Source organism: Theropithecus gelada, chromosome 5, assembly GCF_003255815.1.
Source record: "Theropithecus gelada isolate Dixy chromosome 5, Tgel_1.0, whole genome shotgun sequence".
NCBI classification, from domain to species: Eukaryota; Metazoa; Chordata; class Mammalia; order Primates; family Cercopithecidae; genus Theropithecus; species Theropithecus gelada.
The window spans coordinates 6,673,559-6,691,463 of NC_037672.1; the positions used below are offsets into that span (position 1 = coordinate 6,673,559).

The 17,905-nt window shown below is 48.3% G+C and overlaps 1 protein-coding gene across 2 annotated transcripts in view; it reads left to right on the forward strand.

Annotated features, from left to right (window-relative positions):
• JAKMIP1 (janus kinase and microtubule interacting protein 1) overlaps positions 1-17,905 on the forward strand; it is a 177,899-nt gene that overhangs the window by 4,666 nt on the left and 155,328 nt on the right. The window contains exon 1 of one of the 2 annotated variants that reach the window (XM_025385529.1): positions 1,358-1,493. The exons of the other annotated variant lie outside the window; for it this stretch is intronic. The gene's annotated coding sequence lies outside the window, so the exon portion shown is untranslated. Of the gene's footprint in view, positions 1-1,357; positions 1,494-17,905 lie in introns of those variants that run through there. 2 annotated transcript variants of the gene reach the window in all.

The window sequence follows — 17,905 nt, forward strand, 5'->3', positions numbered from 1 at the left end:
TTTTGTAAATAAAGTTTTATTAGAACACAGCCACGCCCATTTGTGTATGTATGGTCTGTGGCTGCATTTGTGCCAGACTGGCAGAACTGAGCAGCTGGGGGAGACATCTGTGAAGCCAAAGACATTTACTCCCTGGCTTTTTCCAGGAGGAGTTTGCCTCCCACTGGTCTGTGCTGTCCCTGGTCTGACTGAACCCATTCAGTCCCAGAGGGAGGCACGCACCTGCATTTCTATTTTATAGATGGGCACAGAGGGGCTCCGAAGCTCGCCAGGGATTATAAAGCGAGTATGTTCCAGAGCAGGGATTTGAAGCCAAGAAACCCATGTTCTTTTTTGAGGGGAGGAGACAGGGGCAGGGAGATTTATATTTTTATTAGCTTCTAATTTAATTTTACCATATTTAGAGAATGTGGTATGCGTGGTATCTATTTTCAAAAATTTGTTAACAATTCCTTGATGGGCTAGCACCTGATCATTTAAAAAATATTTTTATCATGGTTAATATACTAAATATATCAAAGTATTTAATCATGGCTGATATATTAACCATTTCTAAGTGTGCAATTCAGTGGCATGAAGCACATCCAGACTGTTGAGCAACCAGTGCTATCATCCACCTCTGGAACTCTCTGTCATCCTCACCTGCAGCCCACATTCTTCACTGATGCCCTGTGCTATCTTGTGGGAGTTTTGTGGAATAAAGCAAATGTTAGTGGCATCATAATTTAGCATAGAAGGCTTTGACATCAGACTTGGGTTTGAACACCGGCTCTGCCATTTACCAGCTAATCTTGTGCTATTGTCTGCAGCCCCCTGAACCCTCTGCAACTCAGGTTCCTCATTTGGGAAATGGGGATCACCCCAGTCTGGTCCCTTCACATCCCTCGGTTGTGAGGATGAGACTAAGGAACGGAGGTGAAAGGCCTCGTCTAGCATCACGCAGTTGACAGCAGCTGCAGTGGCTGCTCCCTTTGTTGGGCACCACCACCCTCTTGTGTTAGGTCAGCCCATTCCCCTCTGTGTGGTCTGAGGTGGCCCCTTTATCTTTTCCAGGGCCCGCAAGCATCCTCAGGACCCACTGCATATCCTAAAACTCCCAGTTGGCCTGGGAGGACCTGGGTACAGCCTGCCTGCTGTCCTGTCTCCCATGGGAGGACCCGGGTACAGGCTGCTGCTGTCCTGTCTCCCACCGTGGCTGAGACTGGCTGAAGGGCCACTTTAAGGAATGAAAGGCGTTCTGTGTGCACCAGCCAGGGACTGCCAGCGGGTGCTCATTGTGGCAGAAATACCCTTATGCCTGCCAGGTCAGAGGGAGGCGCTGGCTCGGTGTGCTGGCCTCTGAGCTTCTCCCTTGGCTGCATTTTGAGTCAGGAGCCTGGACTGGCCCTGGGTCCCTCCTCAGCGCTGGAGGCGGGTGGGACGCATCACCACGGGGTGGGTGTCCTTCCGGTGAGGACTGTGAGGGGTTGACAGTGGAGGCAAGGAGTGAGCTGGTAAGTAGCTTTCTGCTTCTTTTACCCTTGGGGCTTCTGTCTCCTGTCTTCTCCCACTCTATCCTGTTGCATCTGGTGGCTGGTCGCCCCTCTCTGCTTGTTCTGACATGGGAATGTATTGGATGAGATCATAACCTGTGCTTTCCATTAAAGCAGTTCTTTTCCCCCTTCTTTTTCTTAAAAAAAATTGAGGTGAAATTCAATCACTCTAAATTAACCGTCTTCAATTATACAATTCAGTAGCATTTACTACATTCACAATGTTGTGCAACTATCACCTTGATCTAGTTGCAAAACAATTTCCTCACTCCCGAACAAAACCCTGTGTCCATGAGCAGTCACTCCTTACTTCCCCTCTCCCAGCCCCGGCACTCATCCATCTGCCCTCTGTCTCCTTGGATTTGCCTGTTCTGGATATTTCGTAGGTGTAGATCGTATGTGGCTTTTTGTGGCTGACTTCTTTCACTTAGTCTGATATTTTCAAGGTTCACCCGTGTTGTAGCGAGTGTCGGTGCTTCCTTCCTCTTTATGGCTGAGTAGTATTCCATGGTGTGAATATAACACAATTGTCCCCTTCATCTGTGGACGGACATTGGGGTTCTCACCTTTGTGGCTGGTGTTGGAAGCAGTGCTCAGGGTGCCAACATTTTCTTCCCAGGGCTGTGGCTGCCCGGGTCCTGTTCTGTAGGCTTTCCCACCCTCTCCTCCCTTGCTCATTAATGCATCAGTTCAGTCCCTTGTGATGAGCACTGTGCTGGGGGCTCCCAGCCTTGACTTGTCCTTGAAACCTGCAGAATGGTTTGTTGGCTCCTCATTTTCCAAGCAAGAGCGTGGGAGCGCCCCGAGGCAGGAGGGACCATGTAGGGGCCAACGGAGTGAGTGCCTCAGAGAGGCAGCTGGCACAGCGCAGGGAGCCCTGGCCGCCTTTCTTTTGGTTGCTGGAACATGCTGGATTCCTCCTGCTCAGAGCACTTGTGTGAGCTGCTTGCTGCCTGGAATGTTCATCCCTGCCCTGGCCCAGACTGGCTTCTTTTCATCCCTCATGTCTGTATTAGTCAGGGTTCTCTAGAGGGACAGAACTAATCGGATATATGTGTATATGCAAGGGATTTTATTAAGGAGAATTGACTTACCAATCACAAAGTAAAGTCCCAAAATAGGTCGTCTGCAAGTTGAGAAGCAAGGAAACCAGTGGCGGATCAGTCTGGGTCTCAAAACCTCAAAAGTACGGAGGCCAACAGCACAGCCTTCAGCCTGTGGCCAAAGGCCCGAGAGTCCTGGCAAACCACTGGTGTAGGTCCAAGAGTCCAGAAGCTGAACAACTTGGAGTCTGATGTCTGAGGGCAGGAAGCATCCAGCCCGGGAGAAAGATGGGGCCGGAAGACTCAGCAACTCTGCTCTTCCATCTTCTCCTGCCTGCTTTATTCTAGCCATGCTGGCGGTTGGTTAGATGGTACCCACCCACACTGAGGGTGGTCTGCCTTTCCCAGTCCACTGACTCAAATGTTAATCTCTTTTGGGAACACCCTCCCAGACACACCCAGGAACAATACTTTGCATCTTTCACCAATGAAGTTGACACTCAATATTAACCACCACAATGTCTCAGCCTAAATTTCTCCTCCTTGGGGAGGTTTTTGACTGTCCCAGATAGTGGCTGTGCCCCTGGTCCCCATCAGTACCCTGTTTACTTTTGAGAATCATCATGATCAGAAATGGTTTTATTGTCATTTCCCCTCCCCAGAAGCTAGAATCAAGCACTATGAGGGCAGGAACCGTGCCTGTGGGGTTTCCCCTCCTCTGACAGCCTTGGACATTGGCACAGAGCAGGTGTTCACTCAGTAATCACTGCTACTGACTTAATTTCTGAACTCCACCCTGCTAGCTCTGATGATCGAGTGCTTGCTCCTTCATCTTTCTGAGCTTCACTTCCTTCTTTTGTGAAATAAAGAGCATGTCCCTATCTCTTGGGGTTGGTTTTGGATGTAGACCAAAACCAAAACAGGCTCAGTGGCATCTGCGTGCAGTAGGTGTTTGTCAGCCGGCGCTGCTTTTGGTGTTACTTGTGGAAGTCATGGTCATTGTGATTGTCAACGAGTTTTCTAATGCCAGGTGACTCTTACGCTTGCTCTGAGGCCACCAGGGGACCTCCTGGAGCTGAGCTGTCCTATTTCAGTAGCCACTCGCTGGTAGGGGCTATTAAGCACTGCAGTGTGATTCCTGTGGACTGAGATGGACTGTGAGTGAAAAATACACCCTGGCCAGATGCGGAGGCTCATGCCTGTAATCCCAGCACTTTGGGAGGCTGAGGAGTGTGGATCACCTGAGGTCAGGAGTTCAAGACCAGCCTGGCCAACATGGCAAAACCCTGTCTCTACCAAAAATACAAAAATTAGCTGGGTGTGGTGGCAGACACCTGTAATCCCAACTACTCGGGAGGCTGAGGCAGGAGAATAGCTCAAACCCGGGAGGCGGAGGTTGTAGTGAGCCAAGATCGCACCATTGCACTCCAGTCTGGGTGACAAGAGTGAAACTCCGTCTCAAAATAAATAACTAAATAATAAATAAATAAAATGCACTCCTGGGCTTGAAGATGTATGAAAAAAACAGAATATAAAATATCTTAGTAATAATTTTCACATGAATTTCACTTCAAAATGATGCTATTTTGTGTATATTGGGCTAAATGAAATGTATTATTAATTTCATCTTCTTTTTACTTTTTAAAATGTGGCTACTAAAACTGTGAAATTACACGTGGCATGCATGTTGTATTCCACTGGGCCTTGCTGCTGTAGCTGTAAGCTCCAGAGGGCAGGGTCCAGGCTCAGGCCTATGGGGCTCAATCTCCTGCTCTGCCTTCTGTGAGGTCTGTGACCTCAGGCAAGTTAATGAAATGGTTTTTGTGCTTCAGTTTCCTCCTCTATAAATAAGAAGCTCAGCTGGATGACAAACAATGACAATGCACCTTTGAGGGCCACCTTGTGCCCTGCTAGGATGTGGGGCCCCATTAGGACAAGGGGTGGCAAGGTCTCTGCCCACAGCAGCTTACGTTCTGGGGGAGGGGGACCCATAGCCTCCACAGTTGAAATACAGAGGCTGACCCAGCTACTAAGGCCCGTGACGAGTTCTCTGAGGGCCTCAGGAGGGAGATGCAGGGGATAGTCACATGGGTGTTGGGAGCTGCATCTCTGGCTGTGAGCCCTCGGGAAGGCCTGGTGAGGAGCGCAGGGGTAGAGCTGTCTGGAGTCTGGAGCCTGACGCACACTGGGCTGTCACTCACTGGCAGTCAAGCCCATGACTTTAGCATGGCCCAAGAGTGTCGGGCCACTCCATTGCCTCTTGGCCACTCAGTGGCTCTAGCCTGTGTAAGCCTTTTGCAATATTCATTGCACCAGGATTTAAGAGTTTGCAACCTCATGTTCATTTTCTGCAGTCCCTGCATCCCCTAGTGTGGGCGAAGCTCCTGTTTGTCCCCATCCTAGAATTGCCCCACACCAGCTCTGATGGCTGAGAGTGGCTGATTCTCAGGATGTGATGCAGGCTGCCTGCTGTCTTGTTTGATGAACCCCCTCTGCTCTGGACCCCATCTCCACTGCTTTCTGTCAGGCCCAGGAGGGGACTGTGAGCTGAGTTCCCAACTCAGCCAGGAGCCACGAGGGAGACATGTCACATCACCCTGGGAGCTCCGGCATTCTGGGGTATCACCCCATCCCTGTCACTGGGTGTGTGTGCTTGCTCCATGTGGAGAGATGCCTGGGGGCAACTTTGTCCTGAGATTTGTAGGGGTCAGCTAACACTGTCATCCTCACTTTCCTTGTGCACACCTGCCCTCAGGTGCCTGGCATTATGCTGCCTGCTGGGGTTGGGGGTGGGAGGCGGAGTGTGCCCACAAGTCAGCAGGAAGAGCCCCAGGTGATTATCGAGGATGGCAGTGGACCTTCCTCCCAGCCCTCTCCTTGGACCTCCACCACCTCATTGCTGGAGAACGAGTGACTTATCTGAGCTTGCACAGGTGGAAATGGCAGTGGTGGGTTCAACCTAGTTCTGGCTACTCCTAACGGTGCTGTTCACTTATGGAAAGAGTGTAGGATGAGCAAGTCTACAGAGGAAAAGTGCAACATGGGAACTTTGTTAATACAATTGCATTTATTGGGGATTTTTATTGAGTAAGTAGATTTTAGCTGCTCTTGCAACGAAAAATGTGTAACTATGTTAGATAGAGATATGTTAATCTGTTTCACTATAGTAACCATCTTAGGATCTATATGCAGCCTGTAACATCATGTTGTAAATTTAGCCTGGCATTGCAGCCCCCCATGGTCTGCTCCCAGTTCAGCTCCCGCCATTTCCCCCATGAATCATAGCCCTCTCCTGAGCACTGCTCCTCGGGTGCCACTTCCTCCACCCTTCTTGGGCCCCAGGAGTAGGGAGAGACCCACTTACTTACTCTACAAATGAGGATTGAGTGAATGAAGTCATTGGGGCTGGATTCAGACAGGCCCAGGGGCAGGGGAATGGACTAATGGGGCTTCCTTCTCTCCTCTGAGTTTGCCAGTGTGGCATGACCCACCCTGCCTCCCTCTCCTGCCATGCCTGCAGCAGAGCCCGTGTCCAGCTACACAGTCCCCCGGCTGCTCTCGACTGAGCCGGGCCTTTGCACATGCTGTTCCCTTTGATGGATCTGCCTGTTCACCTCCCCCAGCCCCATCCACTTGTGCTTAAGATCCATCATGCGCCTTCCTCCAGAAAACTCCATCCCCAGACTGGGCCAGGTATAACCCCAGGGCCCTCACTGCCCCACGCCACCCTCTGCCCTGGCCACAGTGTGTTGCAGCTGCCAGTGACTTGTCTGACTCCTCCGCTAGACAGAGGGCTCTATGAGGGTAGGAATGCTTTCTGATTCACACTGGAACTCCCAGAGCCTGGCCAGGGCAAGGTGCACAGTAGGTGGTTAATAGATTTTTGGCTTTTAGTTTCAGATTCCCATAATGTCAGTGTCGGGAGGGACCTTAGCAGGAGCACAGTATGTTCTCTCTATTGCTTGCATCAGGTCCACTCTGCGCTTAAAAAAACATCACTCTGTTCTCTGCAGAAGCCACCTCTAGTGACAGTCAATTGTCTGAGCCTCAGTTACTATAATGCTTGGGGTGGGAATACCCCAGATTGTTTTATCAGTCCAGAGATGACATTTGCGAAGGTTCTGTAAAACTCAAAGTTTCCCTTTCCCTCCTCAGACTGGGATTTCGCTGCCTTATGGTGCAGCCTGCTTTTAGTTGAAGGCAGCAGAAAAATGTTAGAAGGCTGTTCTTCAGAAACAAACCGCGTGCCTGTGTTCCCGGAAGGTCACATTTCCTATTCCATTAGCCTGGTTTTTCTCTTTCTCCCAAGCCATACCCTCCGAATGCACTTTGGAAGACAAACCTTCTTTCTGGATGTTGGCAGGGCTGCGTTGTTGGGCCAGGGCGCTGGGTGAGTGAGCTCATTATGCCCAGCGGTAATTGGATTTCTGCAGCAAGTCTTGGAGCCTTCCAGGCTCGGGGCTTGACGAGGTTCTTTTTGCAAACCAGATATCTTATTTTGAAAAAGGGCCTGGATGCCCCCACATTGTGCCTAATCTATTTAAACCACGGGGCAGATGGATGCTTTCCGGACATGATCTGTCTCTCCCAGGAAGTACCATAGGCGCCCAGGATGAACCGAGTCTGTGAGAGCCTGGGCATTGCAGAGCCCTGGATTTTCCTATAGGGATGGCTAGAAACGAATGCAAGACACTTCCGACTGAAGACACAAACAAGTCTTATTGCTGGATAGGATAGTAGAAATTGGAGTGCTCTAGCCAGAAGATGGGGGAGGGATGTGGTGCCCTCAGGTGCCCCAAATAAATAAGTTGTTCATTTGGAATTTGACGATTCATTTGCTCCTGGATTGTAGCTTCCCTTCATCATTGTTAGTGAGCAGAGGGCTTTGGGGGTATGCTAAGAGGTCAAGCGGCAAGGTGTGTTAAGTGGGGTGTGGCAAGTCACTCTTAGGTAGGGATGTGGGCTGAACAGTTTGGAGTGGTGTCTTATCTGCTTATTGTGGCAAGTGCAGAAAGGACCTCTGCTTATCAGAGCCTCCTGAGCAGAGGTGAGCAGGTGTCTGTGAGAACAATGCCACGGCATTTGAAAACACCATCATTGTGACTCTGTTATGAATCCTGAGCATCCCTTCCCACCTTAGTCTGAAGCACTGAGCTGTCTCCACACTTCCAGTCACCACATGTCACGAAGGGGATCTCGAAAATATAATGGCCCCATTCTGCCTCCTTGTAAGAAGGTCAAGCTGTAGACTTCCAATCTTCCAACCCAGGAAGCTGGTAGTGGACATTTTTGTAGATGGTGTTCAGAGACTATTGGATAAATAATTGATTGGCTCCCATTTACTGGAACCAAAACGAAAAAAAAATCATGACAGATTTGAAAATTAGCCATTTAAGAAACTTAACATTGTCAGAAAGGTAATTTTGCTATCTAAATTTAAAAGAAATACCTCTTTGAAGTCCTTGCTCCTGACTTACATGGCAAACATGGTACCTGATTCATTTAGTGCAAAAGAAGGCAGTAATGGAAGAATAAAGGAGCAAAAAGACATGAGGCATATTGAAAACAAAATAAAATGGAAGACATAAGTCCAACTATATCAATACTATTAAAGATGAACAGGTTAAATAAGCCAATCAAAAGGTAGATGTTGTCAGGGATAAAATATATGATCCAAGTATATGCTGTCTTAGCCCTTTCAGGCTGCTATGACAAAACACCTTAGACTGAATAGCTTATAAACAATAGAAATTTATTTCTCACAGTTCTAGAGGTTGGGAAGTCCAAGATCAAGGCACTGGCAGATTCAATGTCTCATGAGGGTCTGCCTCCCCATAGATAGCAGTCTTCTTGCTGTGTTTTCACATGGTGGAAGGGGTGAGCTACCTCCCTAGGGTTTCTTTTACAAGGGCACTAATCTCACTTATGAGGGCTCACCCTCATGACCTAATCACTTGCCAAATGCCTCACCTCCTAATGCTATCATACTGGTGACTAGAAACATATGAATTCTGGGGGGACATAAACATTCAGATCATAGCACTATCTGTAGGAGACACACTTTAGATTCAAGGATACAAATAGATTGAAAGTGAAACGATGAGAAAAAATATATCATGCAAATAGCAACCAAAAGAAAGCTAAGGGGCTATACTGATATTAGACAAAATGAGTTTAAAACAAAAAAAGTTACTAAAGAGCAACACTTTATAATGACAAGAAGTTCAATACATCAGGAATATATAACAATTATAAACATATTTGCACCTGACAAGAGAGCACCAAAATACATGAAGCAAAAACTGACAGAAATGGGCTGGGCATGGTGGCTCATGCCTGAAATCCTAGCATTTTGGGAGGCTTAGGCGGGCAGATTGTTCGAGCCCAGGAGTTTGAGACCAGCTTGGACAACATGGTGAAACGCTGTCTCTACAAAAAAAAAAAAAAAATGCAAAATTAGCCAGGCATGGTGTTGTGTGCCTGTAGTCCCAGCTACTTAGGAGGCTGAGGTGAGAGGATCACCTGAGCCTGGGGAGGCTGAGGCTGCAGTGAGCTGTGATTGCACCACTGCACTCCAGCTTGGGCGACAGAGTGACAGATTGTCTCAAACAAATGAGCAAACAAACAAAAAACCTGACAGAAATGAAAGGAGAAATAGGTAATTCAACAATAATAGTTGGATATGTCAACACCCACTTTCAATAACAGATAGAACAAGTCTACAGGAGATCAACAAGGGAGCAGGGAACTTGAACAACACTGTACACCAATTAGACCTAAAGGAAACCTATAGAACACTCGACCAATGACATCAGAATAAATACTCTTCAGTGCCCATGAATCATTTTCCAGGACAGACCATATGCTAGGCCCTAATACAACCTCAATAAAATTAAAAGGAGAGAAAACAAGCAAACAAAAAACCAAAGCAGGTTCTGTGACTACAATGCACTGAAGTTAGAAGTCAGTAGCATCAAGCCGTGCCTGGCCTGTAGCTGATGTTTGATTCTTGCCAGTCAGATACCAGAGGCCCCCACTTTTCCCTTCCTGTCTCATCCTCCATCACTCCTGCTTGCCCCTTCACTTCCCTTTGCAAACTGACTACTTTATTTCCTTGACTCTCCCCACCTCCTTTTCCAACTTCCATGCTTTTGCTCACCGTCCCTCTTTCCTGGAATGCCCGTTCCTTGGACTTCCCCACCCTGCTGTACCTCCTCAGTCTGCATCCTGCCCATCCTCCTGACCTGCCCCTGGCCAGCTCCGGGGAAGCCTCGTCTGCTGTTCCTCCATTCCCCTCACTTTAGCTGGGAGCTTTCCCTGCTGGGGACTTGTGAAATTCTCACCACACCTTGTTCATTTTCCTTCCTGTGGCCCCTAACCAGCCACTGTGTTGAGTGACTGGCCGTGTCCACTTTCATCTCCGTTACTGAGTGGAGTGCCCCTCTGCTCCCTCTTACTGTCCAGCACAATCGGGAAATGACCTCCACACTGAGGTAATTTAAAAAAATGTCCAATCTGAACTAGTCTCATATTTAATTGTAGTCTATAAATATTTTCTCAATGTAGTTTTAATAGTTTAGATAGAAGACTTGGCTGTGGACTGTTAAAGGTATTGTCTAGAATACCTGCCTTAATGAGCCTTAATCAGGAGGGTTTGTAATGAACAGATCAGAGACACGGTTCTCAAAATGAGGTCCTGGGCCAGCAGCAGCCTCATCTGGGAGCAGCATCAGAACCACGGGTCCTCTGGCCCCGCCCTGATCTCCTGGATCAGGGATTCTGCAACTAGGGTCTGGCTTTTCACAAGCCCTCAGAGCAATTCCAATACGCTCTCCAGTTTGAGAACCAGGGCAGACAGGGCTGGTTCCCACTTGTATTAGGGTTCTCTAGAGGGACAGAACTAATAGGATAGATGTATATATGAAAGGAAGCTTATTGGGAGAACTGACTCACACGATCACAAGGTGAAGTCCCACATCAGACGGTCTGCAAGCTGAGGAGCAAGGAAGCCAGTCTGAGTCCCAAAACCTCAAAAGTGGGGAAGCCGACAGTGCAGCCTTCAGTCAGTGGCCCAAGGCCTGAGACCCCTGGCAAACCACTGATGGAAGTCCAAGAGTCCAAAAGCTGAAGGACTTGGAGTCTGATGTTTGAGGGCAGGAAGCATCCAGCACGGGAGGAAGATGGAGGCCGGAAGACTCAGCCAGTCTGCTTTTTCCAGCTTCTGCCTGCTTTATTCTAGCTGTGCTGGCAGCTGATTAGATGGTGCCCACCCACAATGAGGGCAGGTCTGCCTGTCCCAGTCCATTGACTCAAATGTGAATCTCCTTTGGCGAGATCCTGGCAGACATACTCAGGAACAATGCTTTGTATCCTTCGGTCCAATCAAGTTGATAGTATTAACCATCACTCCCCTTATCCTGTAGTTATGCGTTCTGTTTGGCTGTTTCTAAAATAATTGACAGTTGGTTGCTTCCCTTCGATAGGCACAATCACCCCAGCTCTCTTGCTGAATCGACAGGTGAGCGCAGGAGACCCTTGTTTCCTAGAGTGCAGATGGCAGCTCTTCCCGTCCATGTAGCACACATCCCACACTGGCGCTCAGGTGTGCTTGGCTTCTAGTATTTTCTTGAGGAAGAGGGAAGGCACCCTGGCTCTTATAGCACAGTGACCTTGCCACCTCTCCCTCCTTGTGATGCTGAGTGTGGGCTGTATTGTCATTTCTAGGAAAGGAGGGAAGGCGGCAGAGTCTGAAAACCAGAAGTGGGCTGGGAGTGGGGAGGTCTGAGTTCGAGTCCTGCCCGCTTCCTGCCTGTGGTGCCTGGGAGCAGTCCTTCCCTCCCTAGGGCATTTGTGGAGTGTCTGCTGTGTGCTGGGCACCTGGTTTCTGCCTACTGAGAAGGGATGGTACTCACAGAACAGTGTGATTCCCTCACCTCTCTTTGAGTTTGTTTTCCCATCTGCAAAATGAAGTCTTTTCAAAAATAAAATTTTTAAATAGCTCAACCATCCTGCTCCAATATACAAAACAGAGAAATGATGGTTTATTCTCACATTTATCTTACGACTTTAAACTGACAACATTTACTAGTTATAAGGTCAGTTAATGAGGACAGTGAGGTTGCTCTGATGAATTCAACTGTCAGAACGAAAAGTGTAGGGTGACAGTCGCAGTCTGAACAGTTGTGGCATCTTGAGTATTAATGGACTTTGTTGTGGTTGTGAAAATATTCTGTCGTAATGATTTGCATACTGCATTTGTGATTCTGTTTTTGGGAGTGACTTGCCTTGCATTCTCAGAGTGCATTTCACTGGAGATGACAGGAGAGACTGTCCTCCAAGCCCTGCACAAAGCTGAGTGTTCACCTGGCAGCCCAGGTCCCTGCAGTGGGGTCTACCCGGGTTAATATTGGGTTTGCAGCCCATTTGAGTTGGTATGATGTTTTCATAGTTTAAAATTATTACACCTAGAAAAAAGAAGTCAAGCATTTGTTGCTCTAAACCTTTGACTCCTGCCCCCCACAAACATCTTCAAGGAGCACCAGGGCTCCATGGAAGGTGGTTTGAAAACCAAGTCCCGGCACCCTGAGTGCTGAAGTTTCTGTTCCATTTTACTTTCATTTTTAAAATTATTTACTTATTTATTCATTGAGACAGAGTCTTGCTCTGTCACCCAGGCTGGAGTGCAATGGCGCAATCTTGACTCACTGTAACCTCTGCCTCCCAGGTTCAAGCAATTCTCCTGCCTCAGCCTCTCGAGTAGCTGGGATTACAGGTGCCCACCACCAAGCCCGGCTAATTTTTGTATTTTTAGTAGAGACGGGGTTTCACCATGTTGGCCAGGCTGGTCTCGAACTCCTGACCTCAGGTGATTTGCCTGCCTCGGCCTCCCAAAGTGCTGGGATTATAGGTGTGAGCCACCGCACCTGCCCCTGTTCCATTTTAGACATCAGCCAGCACCCCTTCACAGGGCACCTGTGTCTGTGTGTCTAGATATCTGTGGTATTGTTATCTGCCTGTATCATGTTTAGCTCTTTGTTCTGTCTCAACCTTCAAGAGTCCTCGTATTACTAAGATGGGACCTGGGAACCTGGAGCCTCCAGGACCATCACTGGCTGGGCTGAGCTCCGCTGAGCGGGAGGAAGGGCTGCCATGTGAGCTGGCACTGGTCTGACCTCCAAGTCTCTGCGAGCAGACCTTGAGGGACCTGTGCCTTCCTAGGCATCTCCAGGTCATATCTGCTCCCTTCTTCCTTGGGATGGCTGTGGAGTTATAGGGAGTGTTTGGGAAAAGGAACAGTTGTATCTAGAAAGGGTGATATGTTTCTGAAATTCACACCGTGCTGTCACTCCACTGCTCCAGGGGCTCCCCGCTGGCCCAGGATAAAGCACAGACTCCTGGTTGTCACACACGTGGCCTCATCTCCTGATGCTCCTGCTGTTACCTACTGTCTCAGACCATTTGGCTGCCGTAGCAGAAATACCATAGACAGAGGGGCTGACACAACAGAAGCTTATTTCTCAGCATTCTGGAGGCTGGAAGTCTGAGATCACGGTGCCAGACAATTTGGTTCATGGTGAGGCCCCTCTTCCTGGTTCACAGGCGGCTGCCTTCTTGCTCTGCCCTCACATGGTGGAGAGAGACAGGAAGTAAGCTCTCTTGTGTCCCCCTCTTTTTTTTTTCGTTTTCTTTTTTGTTCATTTGTTTTGTTTTTGTTTTTGTTTTTTGAGACAGGGTCTCACTCTGTTACCCAAGCTGGAGTGCAGTAGTGCAATCTCTGCTCATTATAGCCTTGAGCTCCCTGGCTCAAGTGATCCTCCCTCCTCAGCCTCCCGAGTAGCTGGGACTACAAATGTGCGCCACCACACCTGACTAATTTTTTTTAAATTTTTTGTAGAGATGAGGTCTCATTATGTTGCCCAAGCTGGTCTTGAACTGAGCTCAAGCAATCCACTTTCCTCGGCCTCCCAAAGTGCTGGGATTACAGGTGTGAGCCACCAAGCCTGGTCTCCTGTCCCTTCTTATAAGGTCACTGATCTCATCATGAGAGCTTCACCCTGATGACCTCATTACCCACCACAGTGTTTCAATGTATCAATTTGGGGGGACATAAACATTTAGTCCATGACACTGTCCCTTACCTTATGGAATTGTCTGCTTTCCCTGAACTTGTCCAGACCCCTCCTCCTCCTGTCTGTACAGGCTCATCTCCTTGAGCATCACCCACCCTCCCAAAGCCAGGGCGGGTCCTTCCCTGTACATTTGTCTGTCACAGCCATGGTCACAGTGTGTGACTGATGCCTTTCACAGTCTTCTTCCCCACTGGCTGGAGTTCTGTGAGGGAAGGGGCTGTGTGAGATTCATGTCTGAGGCTCAGCACAGGGTCTGGCATGGAATAGGCACTAGGATGCTGTTGAATGAATGAATGAATGAATGAACGGAGCTTGCGTTGCTGCCTGTCTCCCTCTCTGATGCTGATCGACTTTTCTTTGACCCCTGCTCCTCCATCTGCGTGTCCTGATTTCACCCCTGCCAGAGCCCACTTCGGATGTCCCTTCCTTCACCACGCTGGCACCCATAGCCCCTGGTCTCCCAGTTATCACCTGGGCTTGTTACAGTGTCTCCTTTGCTTGGCTAGGAGCTCCTCAAGGGTTGGGGGGAGCCTGCAAATGTCTGCACCTGAGAAGGACTTCCTTCCATACTGAGCTTCTGGTAACCTGATAGTGACCTGGCAGTAACCTGGTAGTAAGCTCATCTTGGTTTATGTCCTCCAGGCCTGTAATTACTGTTCCTCTTCAAGCCCCTGGTCTCTTCCTGTCTCAGCACGACCCTGCCCTCCACCCTTTCTGGAACTGCTTTCTTGAGAGGAAGCCTGAGAAATGTGAACTGCATCTACCAGCACATCTCACAAAGCCTTGTGCACATAGGAGGTGCTTGGTAGGTGTCTGTGGAGGAGCGCCCTGTTCAGCATGTAGACATACCAAGCCCACATGGGGTGGCGGGTGTAGAAAGGATGTAGAAACCACAAAAAGAAGTTGCCCTTCACTTGGAAGTCACTGACTACCCCTTCTTATTCTTGGTGGTGTGGTTACTTGCTAGTCTCTTGACTCATTTCAGCAGAGGTGAGACGGAAACGACCTGATGGCTGGGGCCTTTTCTGGGACTTCTTAAGGGGCCTTTGCACGTTAATAAAGGGGAGATTCCAAACTGATGCAATGAGTTGGCCAAGAGCCAGCAAGTAGCAGTTGAAAAAGAAAAAGTTTTTATACTCAGCTTGGGACTCGAGCAGCTAGACTCCTCCCTGCACAATGTGCCATGGCCCTCTGAGAACAAAGCATGTTGACAGAAAATTAAATATCACTGAATTAGCTGCAACATCCACTTGCTACAACCTCCACACCCACTTGCTAATTGGGTCATGTTGGTCAAAGTACTTCATACCTTCCTGCTGGTCCATTAAAATGAGGGTACTAAGAATACCCATGTCGCAGGGCTGCAGAATACTAGGTAATTTGGAGAGTTTGGAACAGTTCCTGCTACGCAGTGACTGTATTACTTGGTGACTGTTATTATTTGGTGCATGTTTGTTGAATTGTAGTAAATTATCTGATGGGAGAGGGGTGGCTGTGTTGTTATGGTGCTTAATTCTTCTTGTAGCACAGGTATCAGTCCCCATTGCCTATCCTCGCCTCCAAGTTTCTCTCCTGTTAAGCACCTGATAAAATTTTATAGTGAAAATCTCAATAAGAAAGAAGACTCCACGTGCATAGAATGTTCTAAAGGAAGCTTCATTATGTTCTCTTGAATGTTGATAAACAACTCTCATTTCTATTTGATGAGAATTTTATGTGGGTTCTGAATATGTTACGAGTAGCAATTTTATCAGAAATTATTTGTGTTTGTGGGTGTGTGTGGTGGGGAATTGAAGTAGGTGGTTTTCTGATGATATTGGAAGCATTTCATGAACTGGGATATTTTGAAACTGCTGTTTTATGAAAGTGTTGGGGCTAATTCAGTGGCACTTAATTTTCTGCCAATATGCTTTGTTCTCAGAGGGCCGTGGCTTGTGCAGGAAGGAGCCTGCTGTTTATCCCTGAAAATGTTCTTGCATGGCTTCTAAGAGGATGTCAGGCATGCTGCTCATCCTCGGGATAGAAAACAAAACAGACACAGTTCTTTGGGCAGCTGGGAACTGGTCTTAGATTCAGAAAGACCTGGGTTCAAGTCCTGACTCTGTCATTTATAAGCTATAGATTTTAAGAAAGTGACTTCACCTCTTTGAGCCTAAGGTTCCTTATCTGTCAAGTGGGGATACTACTGCTACCTGTTTTCCAAGGAGACTTCGAGGATGGATTGAGATGAGGTGTGCCCAGCACACCACCTGGCAGAGAATAGGCTCTTTTGAGTGGCAACTGTTGGTTTAACTGTTGCTTTTGGTCTGGGGGCAGGAGTGATACTCCAAGAGACCCATGCAGCCTGACTCAGGGCCACTCCTGGGCCACTTCCCTTCCCTTGTTCTCTGCCTGGTGCAATGAGCAGGGTCGCCTTTTGCAGAGGAGGTGGTTTTGGGTCAGGGCAACGGGCTTGGTTTCCTGTGGGTTTGCGGCTTTGCAGTGTTGTCCCTTGGCGGTGCCTGTGGGGGGTGTCAGGAAGGTAGAGGAGGGAGGAGGTAGTACATGCGGCAGGGTCCCCCTGTCTGGGGCTCAGCCTTCCTGTCCTGTTCCATCCAGTCAGCCTCTTGGCTATTGTATTTACTGAGTACTCACCTGAGTGGGTGCTTTAGTTTCCTCTCTAAGCCTCTCAACCACCATGCAACAAGGTAGCAGGAAACAACCCTCCAAGACCCCACGAGGTTAAGCAGTCATTTAGGGGTTAGAGTTAGTGAGTCTGGGGCTTCGAGATGAGAATCTCACCCTCTCTCCAGCCACATAGGGCTACCCAGGAGGTTTCAGCGAAGGTGGCATGGGAGACGTAGGTGTGCCTGTGGGTCCTTCTAAGACCATTTCATGAAAAAGAGCAACAAAGGTTTGAAAAGCACATTCTAGGCTTTTCCCAACTACTCTCTGAACATATACCCCAGTTTTATTTTTTCCTGGGAATATGCTATACCAGCTTTGTAACCTGATCTTTTTGGATGTGGCAATCTATTCTGAAGACATTCCAAAGAAACAATTCATAAATGAATGACCAAGTGTGCCCTCTGAGCCAGGCACTGTGCTGGGGCAGGGAGACAGCTGGTGAACAATCCCGTGTGAAGAGGGAGGGACCTTAATCAAGTATGAGGTGCTCTGAGGTTGGGAGATGGGGGAGGTTTGTGTGGGGATGAGGTCAGTGGAAGCCTCTCTGGGGACATGACCTACAGAATATGGTAGGGTATGTTAGTCTGTCCTCACATTGCTAATAAAGACATACTCGAGATGGGAATTTATAAAGAAAAGAGGCTTAATTGACTCACAGTTTTGCATGGCTGGGGAAGCCTCAAGAAACTTACAATCATGGCATTAGGGGAAGCAGACACGTCCTTCTTCACCAGGCCACATCAAAGAGATGCAGTTTCGAAATATCCCAGTTCATGAAATGCTTCCAATATCATCAGAAAACCACCTACTTCAATTCCCCACCACACACACCCACAAACACAAATAATTTCTGATAAAATTGCTACTCGTAACACATTCAGAACCCACGTAAAATTCTCATCAAATAGAACTTACTCACTGTCATGAGAATAGTATGGGGTAAACTGCCCCCATGATTCAATTACCTCCCAAGGGTTCTCTCCCACCACACATGGGGATTATGGGAACTACAATTCAAGAGGAGATTTGGGTGGGGACACAGCCAAACCATATCGTAGGGTAACAAAGGAAAAGCTGCTTACCTGAAGGGTAGCCATGTCTCTCAATTCAAAAATGAGATACAAAACATTAAAGGATCATTTTTTTATACCCATGGGGGACATGGCTAATTACATCAAAGCCTTGGGCTGCTGTTTCCTTCTCTCCTATTCCTCCACTCCAGGGAGGAGGGGCGGGAACAGGAAGCAGGAAGTAGGCATGGCCAAGGAGGCGGGGTTAGGGGCTGGACAGGAAGTAGAAAGGGAGGAGTCATGTTTGAGTTTAAAAGCCAGCACACATGTACTTGGAAGTGGAAGCGTCAGGTTGAGTGGTTAGGGTAAATCTCACGTCTTCTGTGCAAAATTAACTCTGAGTTGAGGCATCTTGGCTGGGGCTGGGGAAGAGAGTAGTTGTGGGCAGAGGAACGGCCTGCAGCGTGTGCAGAGGCTCAGAGGCAGTGCAGAGGCAGTGGCCGCCCAGGTCACTGTGAAGATGG